The 16743-nt window shown below is 35.8% G+C and overlaps 1 protein-coding gene across 5 annotated transcripts in view; it reads left to right on the top strand.

The window, feature by feature from the left end:
* MAP3K20 (mitogen-activated protein kinase kinase kinase 20) overlaps positions 1–16743 on the top strand; it is a 206603-nt gene that overhangs the window by 56275 nt on the left and 133585 nt on the right. The window contains exon 2 of one of the 5 annotated variants that reach the window (XM_064286992.1): positions 9396–9564. The exons of the other annotated variants lie outside the window; for them this stretch is intronic. The gene's annotated coding sequence lies outside the window, so the exon portion shown is untranslated. The remainder of the gene's footprint in view (positions 1–9395; positions 9565–16743) is intronic. 5 annotated transcript variants of the gene reach the window in all.

The following is a 16743-nucleotide window of genomic DNA, read 5'->3' as shown; positions in this document are numbered from 1 at the left end:
GACTAGCATTATGACCACTCAGTAAACATCAGGGTTTTGATTGCAAAATGAATGAAACGAGAAGTAAGAAAGCACATTTCCATTGGAGAGGACCACCCAGTGGTCATTTCTCACTAATTACTTCATAAGCCTAAGAAAGAAAGGAAAGATGGATGGAACGATTCTGATTATAAAACGCCAGAGGTTAGATTCCCGGTCACCCATTCCATTTCCTACTCCTTTAAGCATTCTGTTAGTATTTAAAGTCAGTGATGATTCACTCTTCTCTCACCCCTTCCCTTAAGATTTGCCCTGCTGTTTATAATGGGGAAAAGATAGAAGAAAAATAACTATAAATAATGTGTTCAGAAACAAAAGTTTTGATTTTCTGAGGAGTCTGTAAAAAAGGTTACCTATAGAATTAGCAGCATATTTCAAATTTAGGATCCCAGCTGAAAAAGCAAGCATGTTTTCATTTCTGAAAGGTTTTGACAGTGAAGGAAGGTAATTAGAGCAACTGATATGAGATGAGAAAAAGCTAAAATATATTGCATTTTCAGTAAACAAACCAGACCTTTATTCTTTCCTGGGGAAGCTTTTTAAAAAATTGCCTAATCCCTAAATGAGATGGCAGCTGAGGTAGGGAAGAGGATATTAACCCCTGAAATTATATGCTGGTTTGGAATATGATGGTAGTAATATTTAGCCTAACTTAGGGCAGAAAGAAATCAGAAATGAAGTCAGAAGCCTTATGATTTATACATCACAATTAATAAGAATACCTGCAGTTCTTTATTGAGGTCTTCCAGTATGTTAGGCATTATGCTGAGTACTCTGTGTGCATGCATAACACCCTGGTGGGTTAGGTATTATCACTGGTACCCGGCTGGAGAAACGTAGAGAAGTAAATGTATGAGCCCAAAGTTACATAGTAAGTGATAGATCTAGAGTTTGAATCCAAAGCTTCCTGACTCCCAGGCACACATTCTTTCAACTGTACCTCTCTCTGCTAATTGAAACATACATAGTTGAAGCCATTCCACATCTAGTTATAAATTTCTTTGAGAATCTAATGAGATAAATATAATGATTTCATTTTGAGCCAAAACATTTATGAAAATTATTGAAATAACAAGATGTTATTTTTTCCTCTGACGTTAGGTTTGTCCCACACTCTTCCTTGATGCCTTCTCCAGTATTTCTTATGATAGTTTTGTGACTGTAACTCTCAAGAAACGATGTTGTTTTGGGTATATGTACCTGCAAAAGATCTTGTGACAGAGCAGCAGATGGAAAACTTTATGGTTAAGTTGACTTTAATTAAAAGTTTTCCCACTGTTCTTTGTATTATTTCTCTTATAGTTGCATAACATGGAGATTCTGCTTAAGGTCATGATTTTAGGATGTTGTTCGAGTGATTATTTCCTGGAAGGGCAGGCAAAATGCCATTAAGGAATAACCTGTTTTATCTGTGGTAATTTTAAAATGAAAAATTTTCAACTTTTTTTATAAAATATGCCTCAATGAATTAAAAATATTCAAATCAATTTTTAAAATATTAGACATTGAAAACAAAATTATAGAAATATATAACACTATATAAATAATTATTAACATTCTTGGAGTGTTTACTATGCTAAGCTCGTACAGGCATTATTTCATTTCATTCTCACCATAACCCTGTGAGGTAGGTACTACTGTGTCTCGTTGAATCAAGATGCCTTCAATTTAGAATGCAGCATTATTGTATGTGCCATTAAGAAAGAAAAAAATGCTGCCAATTGAAATTGTGAGATATCATCAGTTGTAATACAACCCCAGTTTCAGTAGTACTTGAAAAAATGTGCATCTTAGAATCCATAAAATACAACATCATTATCTCTGCTTTGTGTATGAGGAAACTGAGATACAGAGAATTAAGTAATTTGCCTAAAATGATCCAGCTAATAGGTAGTAGAGCTGGGATCAGGACCCAGATCTGTGACTGTGGATCTTCGGTTCATAACTAACGTATAGATTATTCAGAAGTAAAACCTCCCAAATGTTTTATCTGTATTTTCACCTACCAAAAATTACATTGAATGTACACCAGTGTACATTGCAGCAGTAGTCACAATAGCCAAAAGGATGAAACAGCCTAAATGTCCATCAACAGATGAATGGATAAACAAATTATGGTACATACATACTGGAATACTACTCAGCCTTAAGTAAAAATGAAGCCCCGATGTATGCTACAATGTGGGTGAACCTTGAAAACATCATGCTAAGTAAGAAAGTCAACCACAAAAGGGCAAATACTGTATGATCTCACTTATATGAAATAACAAGAATAGGCGAATATATAGAGACCAAAGTTTATTAGTGGTTACCTGGGGCAGGAGGGAAAAGGAAAGGGAACATCCTTGGTTAGGAAACAGTGAGTTTCTGTTTAAGGTGATGGGAAATTTGGCCACGATTATGGGTAATGGTTGTACAACATGATTAATGTAATTATTATCACTAAATTGTGCACCTGAAAAATGTTGAACTGGCAAATACATGCACACAACAATAAAAAGCTGAAATTACCTTTTCTAAAATTACACATAATCAGATATCATAATTGAAACCTAGCTAACTAAAGCTGAACCAAAAACTCAGGGCCAAAGACACTAGTATAAAAATGGAAAAGAACATGAAAACATAGTTCACAAAAGAATAGACTCTTTATGCTTGATAAAGATTAAAAGCTAATGCAAATCCTACTGGTGAAAGCTGGGGAATATGTTTGTGTTGTCAAAGAGAGTGATATGTTTTTATCCTAGAGTCTAGAATCAGTCTGTTATCTGTGAAATGAGAGGGTTTAAAAATAGAATCATTAAAATCTTTCCAGTTGTGAAATTTAAACGCATGTTCACTGAAGAGCAGAAATAAGTATGGTGTGAGAATGTATTGGCTCCCATCCAAAGCGTTCTAGTTAACCGAGTTACCACAACATTAGGGTGGGATGGAAAGTGCTCTGCACGGGGCAGATTTTGCATTTCTGTTCCCTGGAAGATGGTCTGGTAGACAAGATGAGATCAGCAGGGAAAGAGGTAGAGTCTGGCTGGTAGTTGTTACTGCTGCTGGGGTATCATCACGTCAGTGTAAATCAAAAAATCTAACTGCACCAAGATTTGTAGTTGGACAAGATTGTAGAATCTACCAAAATTCTACTAGAGCGTGTGGCTATAACCAGAACAAATAAGATGTTTCCAAAAGCAGATTTTGACTTGTCTGTTAGCACCTTTGAAAACAATGTGCATGTGATTCATTAAGGATTATAATTACTTTGTGTATTAGTGGCATTTGTGCAGTTTTTGTCTGCCTGTATAAAAACCCTTGGCTGTGCCTTCTAACTTGATGAAAATAACAGAAACTGCATGACATTCGCTGCAGCGCAAAGATCTGAAATCATCCTTGTACATACTCTCGTTTTGTTTTTCTGCTCTGGCTTTTACCCACTAGAGGGGATAATGCGTTGTCTCCAGGGAATTCAGAGACTATCCTATATGCCTTATAGAATATAAAGGAGATTAAGCAATATACATGCATATAAAGTTATATATATAGTAATTGACATTAGGTGCTCCATTAAACAATGAAATGCCACAGTGTACCAGTTCTTCAGGACACGTTGCCATGGATACCCAGTGTGATGGAGATGGAGATGGGGAAAGAGTTGGTTAGGAATTGAACGATTTTCTTTTGAGGTAGAGTGAAAATAAACTGTCCAGAGCTAGGAACCACTAAGCCTATTGTATACATAAGTAGTTGTTTTCAAAATTGTCAATTAAAAGGCAAATTGTTACAAAGTGGGTGCTGATTAATGACAGTTATTATATAGTCCCTATTGTTTTGTAAGCCAAAGGGCAAGGCAGTTCTTTACCTCGGCTAGGAAATATATGATGTGTTATTCTTAAGAAAAAATATTTTAATCAAAGATGAATAAAATTCAGAAAATCAAGTGTAGAGATACCGAAGGATGTCAGTAGGAGAGGATGGTAGGAGAAAAGTTTTCCGAGGGTCCACTCAGATGCACTCGGTATTGTGACCCTCCCCTAGCCTTTGGTTTGACTAGGAGGTGGAACTTGAGGAAATTTGCAAGTTTTAGGAATTGATGTGATTCCATAGAAACAGTAGCAAGGATGGCAGTTCACTGATGTGATTTCAGTCCTCCCCTGTGCTAAAGGTAATCTGCAACCAGGACTAGGTGTTTCATTCTTGGCTTTCCTGGAGAGATCCCTGACCTCATTCCCAATCCCCTCCCCAGAGTGGGACTCTCATCTCTAATTAAATAGATTTCCAGATAAAGTCCCAGGAATGGAAGAACAGGGCTCCTGAGAAAATGGGTGTTCATCTAGCTGTATTCTCCTCCACTTAAGTTTTGTTGATGACAAACGTATTTTTTGAGTTAGTGCCCCTTATCTCTGCTTCCCTTAATTCAGATCATTATTATCTCTCTTTCCAGCATCTGACTGTTTTCCCTTTCTGATCTATCTGTCATATGGTCACCAAAAAAAATAAGAATAGGAACATAGGTCAGATCATGTCATTTCTCTGCAGCAGAGCCTTTGGCGGTCTCCATTACCTACAGAGTAAAATCTAACTCCTTAATATAACATTTAGTCCCTTTAAAAAATTCACCCCAACAAAGCTTTTCAGCTACTTCTCCCTTCCTCTCTTGCAGAATGTGTTTCATTTTTGGAGAGGACAGAACATTGTCTGACTGGTCAGTGTACTCTCCAGCCTCTGACTGAAATGTATTTCTACTCCTTCCTGCTTCTCAGAAGCTTTTTGTCCTTAAAACACCTTGCCTAAAAGCTCACCCACCCCTCCACTCCCTCCTGGTTACCCTTCTACCACGCACTTGTCTTACGTTGCATAGTAGAGAAATTAAAAGCGCAGGCTCTGAAGTTGTTGTCTGATGTTTTAATCTGTCTCACCTATATCATTTATTAACTTTGTGTCCAGGACGAATTACTTACCCACTTTAAGCCTCACTTTATTCATCTGCAAAATAGAGATAATGTTGGTTGTTACCTCACAGGCTTGTAAAAGGGGTTAAAGAGAAAAAGAACAAGAAGCATTTAGCACAGTGCCTAGTAAGCATTAAATAAATATTAGAAATATATACTGTTTTTTAATCTCTTCTACTTCCCAGCTCCCAACAGTGCTTTGCACATAAAAAAACCAAACCCTTTGCTGTCGAGTTGATTCCGACTCATAGCAACTCTATAACAACAAATAAAACCAAACCTGATGCCGTCAAGTTGATTCTAACTCCTAGCGACCCTATAAATAAAAAATATGCTAACAGTTATAATAGTGATAGAAGCAAAGAAGATGGGTGACTATTTGGAAGGCAAAATTTATTTGGTATTGAAATAAAGTTTCCATGTAAGTTAGGTGGCTTTGTAACTACTTAGACTTGTACTTAAAAAGCACTCAGTCCTTGTGGAATTAAATTAAATAATTTTACTTGTGTCATATTCAATGCTTACATTAATGATTTGGGTTGCATTTGATCTACTGAGCAGTTAATATGACAGAGAGAAAGGTACTTGACATGTCAAAAGGCACAATAAAAACAAGAACCTGGAAAGATTTTAACATACTAGAGCTATGAGCCTAATAGATGGAAATGAAAAATCCTATATGTGGATTCTCAAAAGCTAAGCATAGGTAGAGGTTGGGGAAGATGTGGCTTAACAGAAGGACTTTTATATCTGGCTTATTTTAAGTTAAATGTGATGTGTCTCCCAGAAAAGCCAGTGCGATTTTCAACTGTGGTGAGATAAATTTAGGATCCTGAACAAGGGAGAGCATGTCCTGTTCTTCTGTTTCAGATTCTAGATCTGCTCCTGTTTTGTTCTTATTGTCTGGAATGTTGGGCAAGTCAGTTAACTTCCTCCCCTATAAAATGGAGATAATTCCTGCCCAGTTGTATTGCCCTTGAATTGTAAAGATCAAATAAAATGAGTGCAAGTGTATAATTTTCACTGTAAACAGTTTTGTCACATTTTATTCATATGATTCAAAAACTCTTTTCTTTATATAACCAGCAATAGCAGTAGTTTTTTATTAATCATTTAGAATTTTAATTAACATAAATCTAAATAAATTAAAATCTTAGAGATTATAGCATATAGGTTATTGCTAGGCTTGCTTTACGTTCTGTAAAAATAGGAGGATCAAAGTGGTTGGTAAATGAGTTATCTTTTACTGCTTTTAGTTCCTGTATTAACAGACAAACCCAATTGTGTGCTAAACTGAACAAGATTATTCAGAATAAGTTGTACTGAACACCTTAACAGCATCCACATGAGCTGTAGCAAAAGCAGCGTGAACCACTTTTGTGGTCCACTTTTAGGGAAAAAGGATACTGCAGGAATATAGAAAAATAAGAGAGCGGTTGTTTCTTTTACAGTATTTGCTGCTGGTGGCTTATGATTTTGGGGGGTAAGGGGGCTCCTTTTTGCTTCCCCTCCCCCACCCCCCATCGCTTTAATGGCATATTCACTGTTACAACAACAAAAACATGTAATATGGAGATCAAGATCTTACAGATTCCAGTTCTTTCTAATTGTGTTTTAAACCTAAACAGGAAAATTAGAATCCTTTTTCACACAATATGACAGTTTCCATCTGCCTTAAATTGGCATTTTGGATCGTGTTCTCTGTAGCTCCTGAAGAGCCTCGATAGAGAAGGAAAGAGACAGAGGGAAGGCAGATTCTAAATGACAGTCTTTTGAATAGTGCAAGTTCAATCCCTAAAACAAAAAGCAAGATCTTTTTTCCCTAAGTAATGTGCTCTCCAGCTTCACCTCTCATCCTGAGAAACATGAAAGAGAAAGTAAAAGAGGTGACCCAAATCACAGAGTGCCTTTGATAGGAGAAATTCAGCTGTTTTGAACACTTACAATCAAAGGAAGTGGTTTCCCTAATTACATGAACTATGTGAAATCTCTCAGAATAGCTCTTCCACCCCAGGATTCCTTGCACTTTAGAAGTTTGCATAAAAGCTCACATGGCGAATCAGATGCAAAGTGTTTGATTCAGATTCTATTAGGCAGCAGAGTGCCCACGTCGGTCCTGCCTTTTACCAGCTGCTTAGGTTAGGACCACTCTCCCTGGTTTTGGTGTGGATGTCTTTCAGGTCTGCAACATTAAGATCTTTGTTCAACCCTTTTCTTGCAAGAAGCACCACTTTTTAGGGGCAGTTACTATGAAAATTTCAGAAGGTTGGTCTTCCCAGTTTCTCTCTCAACCTAAAAACGATCCAACGGCTGTGTTTGCGACCTCCCTCTGCATGCGAAAACATGATTTCCTGTGGGAGTGTTAGTGTTAGATTCTATCAAGCATTTTATTATATTTTTTATATTTAAATATAATAATTGCCATTAAATTTACTTGCGAGATTCTCCATTCGCTATCCAAATCAAGGTTAGGAATCTGCCAAAGCACTTGGCCTAAAGAATAATGATGACTGTGGCTGTATTAAGCCTTTTGTACTATGATAGTCACCTTGTTATTGAGGCATATAGTGTAGTACAGGTGTGTAAAGAGGAGTATTATAAATACCCTACGTTCTCTCTTTGGTGAGGCAGGTGTCAGTATGAAGTCAGAAGGGACAGAAGCATCCGTTTTAATTAAAATGTCAGCTTGAGATTTTTGTTTTCTGGGTCAGTAATTTTATGTTTAAGGGAAATGTAGTAATCATGTATCACTGTAGATGTTCTTAAAAATGATGTTCTTAAAGTGCGTTTTCTTTTGTCTGTTTTTTCCTTTCTCTCTTTCAGTGGATAGGTGTGTTGCTATTACTGCACTGTATAAAATATTCTGTTAAAAACCTGTGGATTCTAAGAAAGAAATAGAAATCCATAACCAGAAAAAAAGGAAATTTTATTTTATCTATTACTTAAAGTAGTGACTTGAATTGTAACCTACATAAAATGTCCTAATACTAGGACTCTTGGCTCTTGGCAGCAAGATTTAAGTAAAGGGAAATAAAAGTTCTCTTCAGCCAACCAACCTACAAAAATTTATTCAAACAATTGCCTAACAATTTCTCTCTACTATAGTAATCCTCATTTATTCTAGGAAGTAACTTATTTGTAAAAGACACATAGATTAATAAATACCTTTAACTTCAGGGAGAATACTTAAAATCTGAAAGTGTACAAATTTGTGAACTATGACATTTTTTCTTCTTTGTGTGTTTTAAAATCCTAATTTTGAATGTTTCAAGATTTGGTAATTGTCTGTAGTGGTTACTATAAATAGTCACAGCCATGTGATATGAGAAAGAAGGTTTGAAAGAAGATGAAGGATTGGTACCATGGTAAATGTTTTGTACAGTGAGTAGGTTTGTACATAATGATTAAAAGATCTGTTTTCTTAGGAGTCGCATAGAATACTCAAAGCGAAATTTAGTAGCTATTTTAGTTAAATAGTCCCAAGCCCCCATTTTAAAAATCAGTAATTCAGACTTTAGAAAGGTTGTTTTGGGTTGCAGTAGGTTCAGTTCTAGGGCCCAGGTCTTTGGTTTGCCAGCTTGGGCTCTTGCACACTGCCAGGTTCCTAATACATCTGTTATTTTAAAAATGGCACTCAACTCTCTATACTTGTTATAAGAGAGGAGGTTAAATATTCCTGAATGATAGTCGTTTGATAGCACTGTAATGTTAGCAGTAAAAGGTCATTTCCTTTTGTTCTTCATCTTGTATTTCTAGCAGCTAGAGACATAATACTCCATAAGTCACAATTCAGCTTTTTATTCTAGATAAAGATTATACCTCAGTCATCTCAGGCAATGAGAATAATGTATTTCTTGTTAAAATTCCACAGTTACTCTAGAAAATGAGTTTGGTAATCATTCAGAAACAATTATTATTGTTCTGTAATGGCTAGTTTAAATAATTTCTGATAAAGTTTTAATCTGGTATCCCTTGCATTATCCTCAAATGCTAATAAATAATATTACTCAGATAGGGCTTTATCGTTGATAAAATACTGTTAACTTGTTTTATTTCTTTTACGAATGATGAAACAGGCTCAGTATGATTCTCAAAATTTTGCTGGAGGAGCCAGAGCTTAATCCTGGATTTCTTGGCTCTAGATCTAGTGCACCCTTAATACAAGCCCACCCTTAATACAAGCTCAGCTTTGGAAGAGACTTCAGTTGATCATGTTTTGATGCCTGAACCTACTCTGTAACATTCCTGCCACAAATGGGCATTTAACCTCTGTTTGAATTCTGATTGCCGATGACAGGAAACTTGCTAACCTCTTAGGATAAGTTATTTATAAGTTAAATAACTCCATTTATTTTAGCCTTCCAGTGTTCTGTGAATTATTTTAGTTTTTTTCTTGATTTTTGAAATCTCTTGCAGGTATTAAAAGTGACTAGTTCTTACACACCCAGTTTGGATATACCTTACCTCTTGCTGTCGAGTCGATCCCAGCTCATGGCGGTCCCGTATGTGTCAGAGTAGAACTGCACTCCATGGGGTTTTCAGTGGCTGATTGTTTGGAAGTAGATCACCAGGCCTTTCTTCCAAGGTGCCTCTGAGTATACTCCTCTAATAACAGAAAATTGATTTCTAAACATTTTATGTTATACACTTTCAGTATAATGCTTAAGTTTTTGCATCTGTCCACTTGTTCACTGTGACCTGCTGTACCTACATTCCAGATATTCCATGTTATATTTATTTTTCATATTTTAATTTTTTATGTTAGAAAGGTGACATATGCTTACTATAAAACAAAACAAAATATTGCATTTTTTATTCTTTCCTCTCTGAAATCTTACACCCTAAAACTTATCAATTTGTGAGTATATTTTCAGATTGATTTTTTTCTGTGCATTTATACTTATATTAATACTTCTTTCTCCCCATAAAAATGATCATACTAAAAAGCAAGCAAGAAACAATCCTTGTAATGTACCTGTTCTGTATCTTGACCGTGGTGGTGATCACCTGATCTATACATGTGATAAAATTGTATAGAACTGAACACACCACACACACACAAATGAGTGCATGTAAAACTGGAGAGATCTGTGGATTGTATCAATGTCAGTTTCTTGGTTGTAATATTATACTATAGTTTTGAAAGATGTTACCATTATGGAATATTGGGTGAAGGGTGTATAGGATCTGTCTGCATTATTTCTTGTAACTACATGTGAATCTATAATTATCTCAAAATAAAAAGTTAAAAAAAAATAGATCATTCTCTCTCTCTGACTCTCTCTGCCTGTCTGCCTATGCTCGCTCTCTCTTTTTTCCTGTCTGTCTTCTTTCTCCTCCCCCCTCCACTCGTTTGTGCATGTTCTCTTTCTATATATATAAGAGGTATATTTGTTTATTTTACCCTTACTTAATTATATTGAATTCCTGTTAGTATGCAGTAAAACATTATTAAACCCATGAAGAAGGAGGAAAATACTTCAACAGACACATACCTTCAGGTGACAGAGATGTTGTAATTACCAAAGACTTTAAGACAGCTTTTATGAAGATGCTGAAGGATTGAAAGCAAACATGGCCATATGAGAGAACAGAATGGGCAATTCAGCAGAAAAATAGAAACTAAAAATTCTAGAACTAAAAAATACAAATTCTGAAATGTAAATTTTACTGGATGAGATTTAACTGGATAGGGGAGGCAAAAGAGTCAGTGTTTCAAAAAACATTAATAATTTATCAATTGTGAGGAACAGAGAGAAAAAAAGGCTGGAAAACATTGAACAAACACTGGATTACGTATGAGACAATATCAAACTATATAATATATGCTTAGAGTTCCAGAAGGAAAGAAGAGAGAGAGGATGAACAGAAAAAAATTTGAAAAAATGATGGCCCCAAGTTCCCCAACTTTGCTGAAAAATACACTTATACCAAGAAGCTTAGTAAACCCCTAGCAGGATAAATTAAAACCAAACACCACACCCAGTCACTTTATAATCAAGCAGCAAAAAATCAAATATAAAGCAGAAATCTCAGAAGCAACTAGAGAAAAATGACTCATTGCATAAAGGGGAACAGCAATGCCAATTACAGCAACTTCTGATCAGAATAGTGGAGTTCAGGAATCAGTCGGATGACAACTTTAAAGTGCTGAAAGGGAAAAATAAATTTAAAAACTTGCCTATTTAGAGTTCTGTATCAAGTTAATATAGTCTTTATGGAAGGTCGAATGGAGACAATTTTAGAAAAATGAAAGCCAACATAAAACTGCAAATATGTGCTATAAGAAATATTAAAGCAATAGTTAACTTGAGGGTAAATATAAAAGACCATCTTTTTTTCTGTTAATTTTTTAAGAGACAAGTATTTAAAGAAATTATGACATTGTGTTATGGGTTTTATAATGTATATATATAAATATATAACAGTACAAATGATGGAGAGGTAATCAAACTCCTTATGTTTTATGTATAGCACAAAATTAAATGTAAGTAGACTGTAATAAATTAAGGATACACACTGAGTTCCTAGAGCAGCACTCAAAAAAAGAAATACAAAGAGGAATAGCTAAAAAGTCAATGGAGGGAGGAATGAATAAAAAATGAAATACTAATACTTGATTAATCAAAAGACAGGCAGGAGAGGAGAAACAGAGGAACAAAACACAGATAGAGCAAATGGAAAAAAAAACAAATCTAAAGAATTATACTGATATAAATAGATGATACCCCAATTATAAGGCAGAGATTATTCGTCTGGATAAAAAACAGGACCCAACTATATGCTGTCTACAAGAAATGTATTTTAAATATAAGACACAGATCTGTTGAAAGTAAAAAGATGGGAAAAGATCTTCCATGCAAATAGTAAGCATAAGAAGGTTGGTGTGGTTATATTAATATCAGGCAAAATATAGACTTCGAGATCCAAGGACATTACCAGAGGGAAAGAGAATGATTTTGTAATGGTTAAAGGATCCATTCCATGAGTAGATATAACAAGTATAAATGAGTATTATGTAATAACAGAGCTTCAAAATACCTGAAGCAAAAATGACAGAAGAAAAAATAGGCAAACTCACAATTATATTTGTAAATTACAACATTCCCCTCAAAGCAGTCGAGAACAGTTCGCTTAACAACTACACAATATACATTCTCTTCAAGCACACAAGGAACATTCTCCAAGATACACCATATGCTGTATCGTAAAATGTTTCAATAAATTTCAGTCATTTACCAAAAACCTACAGCTAACATCATACTCAACAGTGAAGTATTGCATGTTTTTCCCTCTAAGATCAGGAGTAAGGCAAGGATGTCTGCTCTGTTTCTGTTTAGTGATGCATTAGATGTCCTACCTAGTGCAGTAAAATGAGACAGAGAAATAAAAGGTATGAATATTGGAGGGGAAGAAGTAAAACTGTCTTTATTTGTAGATGAAATGATTATTTACATAGAAAATCTTAAGAAGTCTACAAAGCAACTACTAGAATTAATAGATGAATTTAGTAAAGTTACAGAAAACAGGCTGGTTGTATTTCTGTAAATTAACAGCAAGCAACTCAAAAGTGAAATTTAGAAAACAATTAATATTTACTATAGCATCAAACACAAAAAATACGTAGAGGTAAATTTAACAAAAGACACGCAAAACTTCCATACTGAAAACTATAAAATATTACTGAGAGAAATTAAAGAAGACCTAAATAAAGAGCTGTATACCATATTCATGGATTGTAAGACTCAGTATAGTTAAAATGTCACTTTCCCCATCCAAAGTGGTTTACAGAAGGACAACAAAGTTGAGGGATTCATATTACCTGATTTCAAAGCATATTAAAAAGCTTCAGTAATAAGACAGTGCAGTGTTGGCATAAAGATAGAAGTGTAGATAAATGCAACAGAATTTCAGATTTAGACTCATGTCTCTGATGGCTAATGTTGAGTGTCTTTTCCTGTGCTTATTGACCATTTTTATAACACCTTTGGTGAATTGTCTATTCAGATCCTTTGCCCATTTTTAAATTGGGTTGTCTTTTTATTATTGGATTGTGAGAGTTTTTTATATAGTCTACACACACATCCCTTATCAGATATATGATTTGCAGAGTTCTTCTTCCATTTCATGGGTTCTCTTTTCTTGATGCTAGCTGTTGAAGCACAGATGTTTTTAATTTTGAAGAAGTACAATTTGTCCATATCTAAGAAGGCTTTGCCTAACCAAAAGTTACAAAGATTTACTGTTATATTTTCTTTTAAGAGTTTTATAATTGTAGTTCATGACCCATTTTGAGTTCATTTTTGTGTATGGTGTGAGGAAGGGATCCGGCTTCATTCTTTTATGTGTGAATAATAGCTTCTTATAACTTAGTAGTGAGGATTGTGTCATATGGCCACCAATAGCTGCAAGGGAAGTTGGGAGATGAAATTTTGGGTTGGGGTCATTGCTACCCTAAACAAAATAGAATGGAGCCAGCAGCATCTGGCAGAGCTTATACTATTTTACTTTTGACTCAAAATAAGATACCATCAAACTTCATGAATAATGTTTTATCCTAACCTTTCTGAAATATGCATTTAATCAAGAAGCATTATCCATAACTGGCCTCACAAAAAGACTTCAAAGAAAAAAAACTTTTTAGATTTTATTTCTTAGTACAGTTTTCCTGAAGATAATGGGGTACTGGGGACCATGGTTTCAGGGAATACCCTGGTCAATTGGCATAACAAAGTGTATTAAGAAAACATTCTGCATCCCATTTTGGTGAGTGGCATCTGAGGTCTTAAAATCTAGTGAGCAGCAGTCTAAGACGCATCAGTTGGTCCCAACCCACCTGGAGCAAAGGAGAAAGAACACCAAAGACACAAGGAAAATATGAGCCCAAGAGACAAAAAGGACCACAAAAACCAGAGACTCCATCAGCCTGAGACCAGAAGAACTAGATGGTGCCTGGCTACCACCAGTGACCGCACTGACAGGGAATGCAACAGAGAGTCCCTGACGGAGCAGGAGAAAAGTTGGGTACAGAACTCAAATTCTAGTAAAAAGACCGGACTTAGTGGTCTGACTGAGACTAGAGGGACCCCGGAAGACATGGCCCCCAGACTCTCTGTTAGCCCAGAACTGAGACCATTTCTAAAGCCAGCTGTTCAGACAAAGATTAGATGGTACTATAAGACATAAAATGATACTTGGGAAGAGAGTGCTTCTTAGCTCAAGTAGATATGTGAGACTAAATGGGCAGCTCCTGTCTAGAGGCAAGATGAGAAGGCAAAAAGGGACAGGAGCTGGTTGAATGGACATGGGAAATCTGGGGAGAAAAGTAGGAGTGTGCTGTCACGTTATAGGGAGAGCAACTAGGATCACATAACAAAGTGTGTATAAATTTTTGTATGAGAAACTAACGTGAACTGTAAACTTTCACTTAAAGCACAATAAACAAAAAGAGAAAATAGGCCAAGCGATCTACTTCCAAAAGGTCACAGCTTTGGAAACTCTATGGGGCAGTTCTGCTCTGCACACATGAGGTCTCTTTGAATCACAATCGAGTTGATGGCAACTAAACAATATCTTGTTACAAAAAAGAGGAGCCCAACCACTTAAAGGGTAGTTACCCTGCCTACTTAAGTGAAAAGAAACGTAAGATTGACCCCATCAAATTCAGACTTGTTTTGCAAATATAGTAATTGTGAGGCCAATGATGGTAAGCCAGATTCCTTACCCTGTAAGTAGAAAAGAGAAGTAATGTTCAGTTTCTTTCAGCTGGGCATTTCATTTTAAAAATAGCAGCTTAACTTTAAGAGATTTATTTAGAAGTTTGCAGAACCAAGCTTAACAGCTTGTGGTCATCTTGGTATATTTTGGTCTGTGAATTTAGATTCTTCTGCCAGCTATGGTATTACCTGAGTGTACCAATGCAGTTGAACAGAATGATGTATGTCTTAACTCTTTTCCGATGTTGTATTTACCAGACTCTCTGTTTTCTGGTCAATGTCCTGCCCAGATCTATGTTTCGACCACTTGTTTCCTTCTTGAGTTTCAGTGTGACGTTACCGTCAGTATGTGGATCTCTTTTTCAGCAATTTACAGTTCTGGCTTTTATTTGAAGTTCGGTTTGGTATGGTTTTCTGTTTTTTTAATTTTCTTTGCTCCCTCTAGATATAGTTTCTAGCAGTTAACATTTATTGAGGGCAACCATGTGCCTGGCATATACCTTACATGTGAACTTGATCCACATGACAACTGTTCTAACTAGATACTGGTTTTCGTATTTTACAGATGAACAAAGAACTTAGTGATGTTAACAAATTTGCAAAGCCATACAGTTGTTAGAGTTGAAGAGACGTTAGGTCATTCAGCCTGGTCTCTTTACCCCCACATTTAGACATTTTATCAGTAGGAAAGCTTAGGCCCTAATCATACAGTCCACAGGTCTCTTGATTCTGACCGTAGAGTTCTTTCTGTACTCAGATCAAATGAATATGTTAGAGCATTTACCGTGTACAAAGACCTAGGCATATGTGTATAGTTACAGGTGAATTGGTTTACTCATATGTAATATATAGAAATCCGTACGCATGTACATCTATGTGATTTCAAGGATTGATTCTTATATGTGAGAGAGGCGGTGTTGCATCTTGGTTAAAATCATAGGCATTGCAGCCGTGCAGCCTGGTTTGAGTCTTGGCTTCACTGCTTCTTAGCTATCAAATGATGGGCAAATTACTTAACTGCTCTGTTCCTCAGTTTTTTAGATATAAACTGGGGATGATAATAGTATTTTTACCTCATGCATTAAATGACAATATATGTGAAGCGATATGACAGTGTTGATATATAGGAAGTGCTCCATATTATGTATTGTTACATATGAGTGAGGGTGTACTCAACTCACAACTTCTGAAACTAAAGAATATTAGATTACTTGTTTGCAAAATGATTATAGTATTGAAACAATTTATGTGGTCTGATTCATCTGTATCAAATCCCTTTCACCCACCCTTAAAGAAATGTGTATACTTTTTCTGAGTAGACCCTTAAGACCATAAAAAACCCATTGCTATTGAGTCACTTCTGACTCATAACAACCATATAGGGCAGAGTAGAACTGCCCCGTAGGGTTTCCAAGGAGCGATTGGTGGATTCAAACTGCTGACCTTTTTTGGTTAGCAGCTGAGGTCTTAACCACTGCACCACCAGGGTTCCTGTAGACCATTAACAGGGTCTATGCTCATGCTTCGTAGTCTGCAGTTGTTTGTCCATCTTCTGGAAAACATGCTGGTGTTCTAAATTATTTTCTTTTTTTATCTCTGGGCTCACTCTTGGACCATACATCTCAGCTGAATTCAGCAATGACTTTCTGTATATTTTGCTAATAAATGTCTTGGGCTACTGAAATGTTGCTGTAATGCAGTGTTGCTCTAATATGGCATCAGTCATCACCAGGTTTATATTTGTTTATGTGTAAAATGGTTCTTGTCTCTTGAGAGTCGTATGCAGTTGATAAGCAGTATTATATAGAAAATCTTGAATTATTTTCTCTGGGACTTGTAAGGATTACAGACTGTTACATGGGAAGAGTTCCATCTAGAGAACTCAAGGTATACTGAGGCCTGTCTGATCTCTCCAAGGTTCTGAGCAAGGTTGTTGTAAGAAATAAGTGGAATCTATTACACCATACTACTTCAGTCAAAAGACACTGAAGAATGGATGTAATTATAGCATCATTAAATAGCCAACCTATTTATCAAATACCTTTAAA

Source organism: Loxodonta africana, chromosome 6 (assembly GCF_030014295.1).
Source record: "Loxodonta africana isolate mLoxAfr1 chromosome 6, mLoxAfr1.hap2, whole genome shotgun sequence".
Lineage (NCBI taxonomy): Eukaryota > Metazoa > Chordata > Mammalia > Proboscidea > Elephantidae > Loxodonta > Loxodonta africana.
Note: the sequence above shows the minus strand (reverse complement) of the source record. Positions and strands in the feature narration are given on the sequence as shown.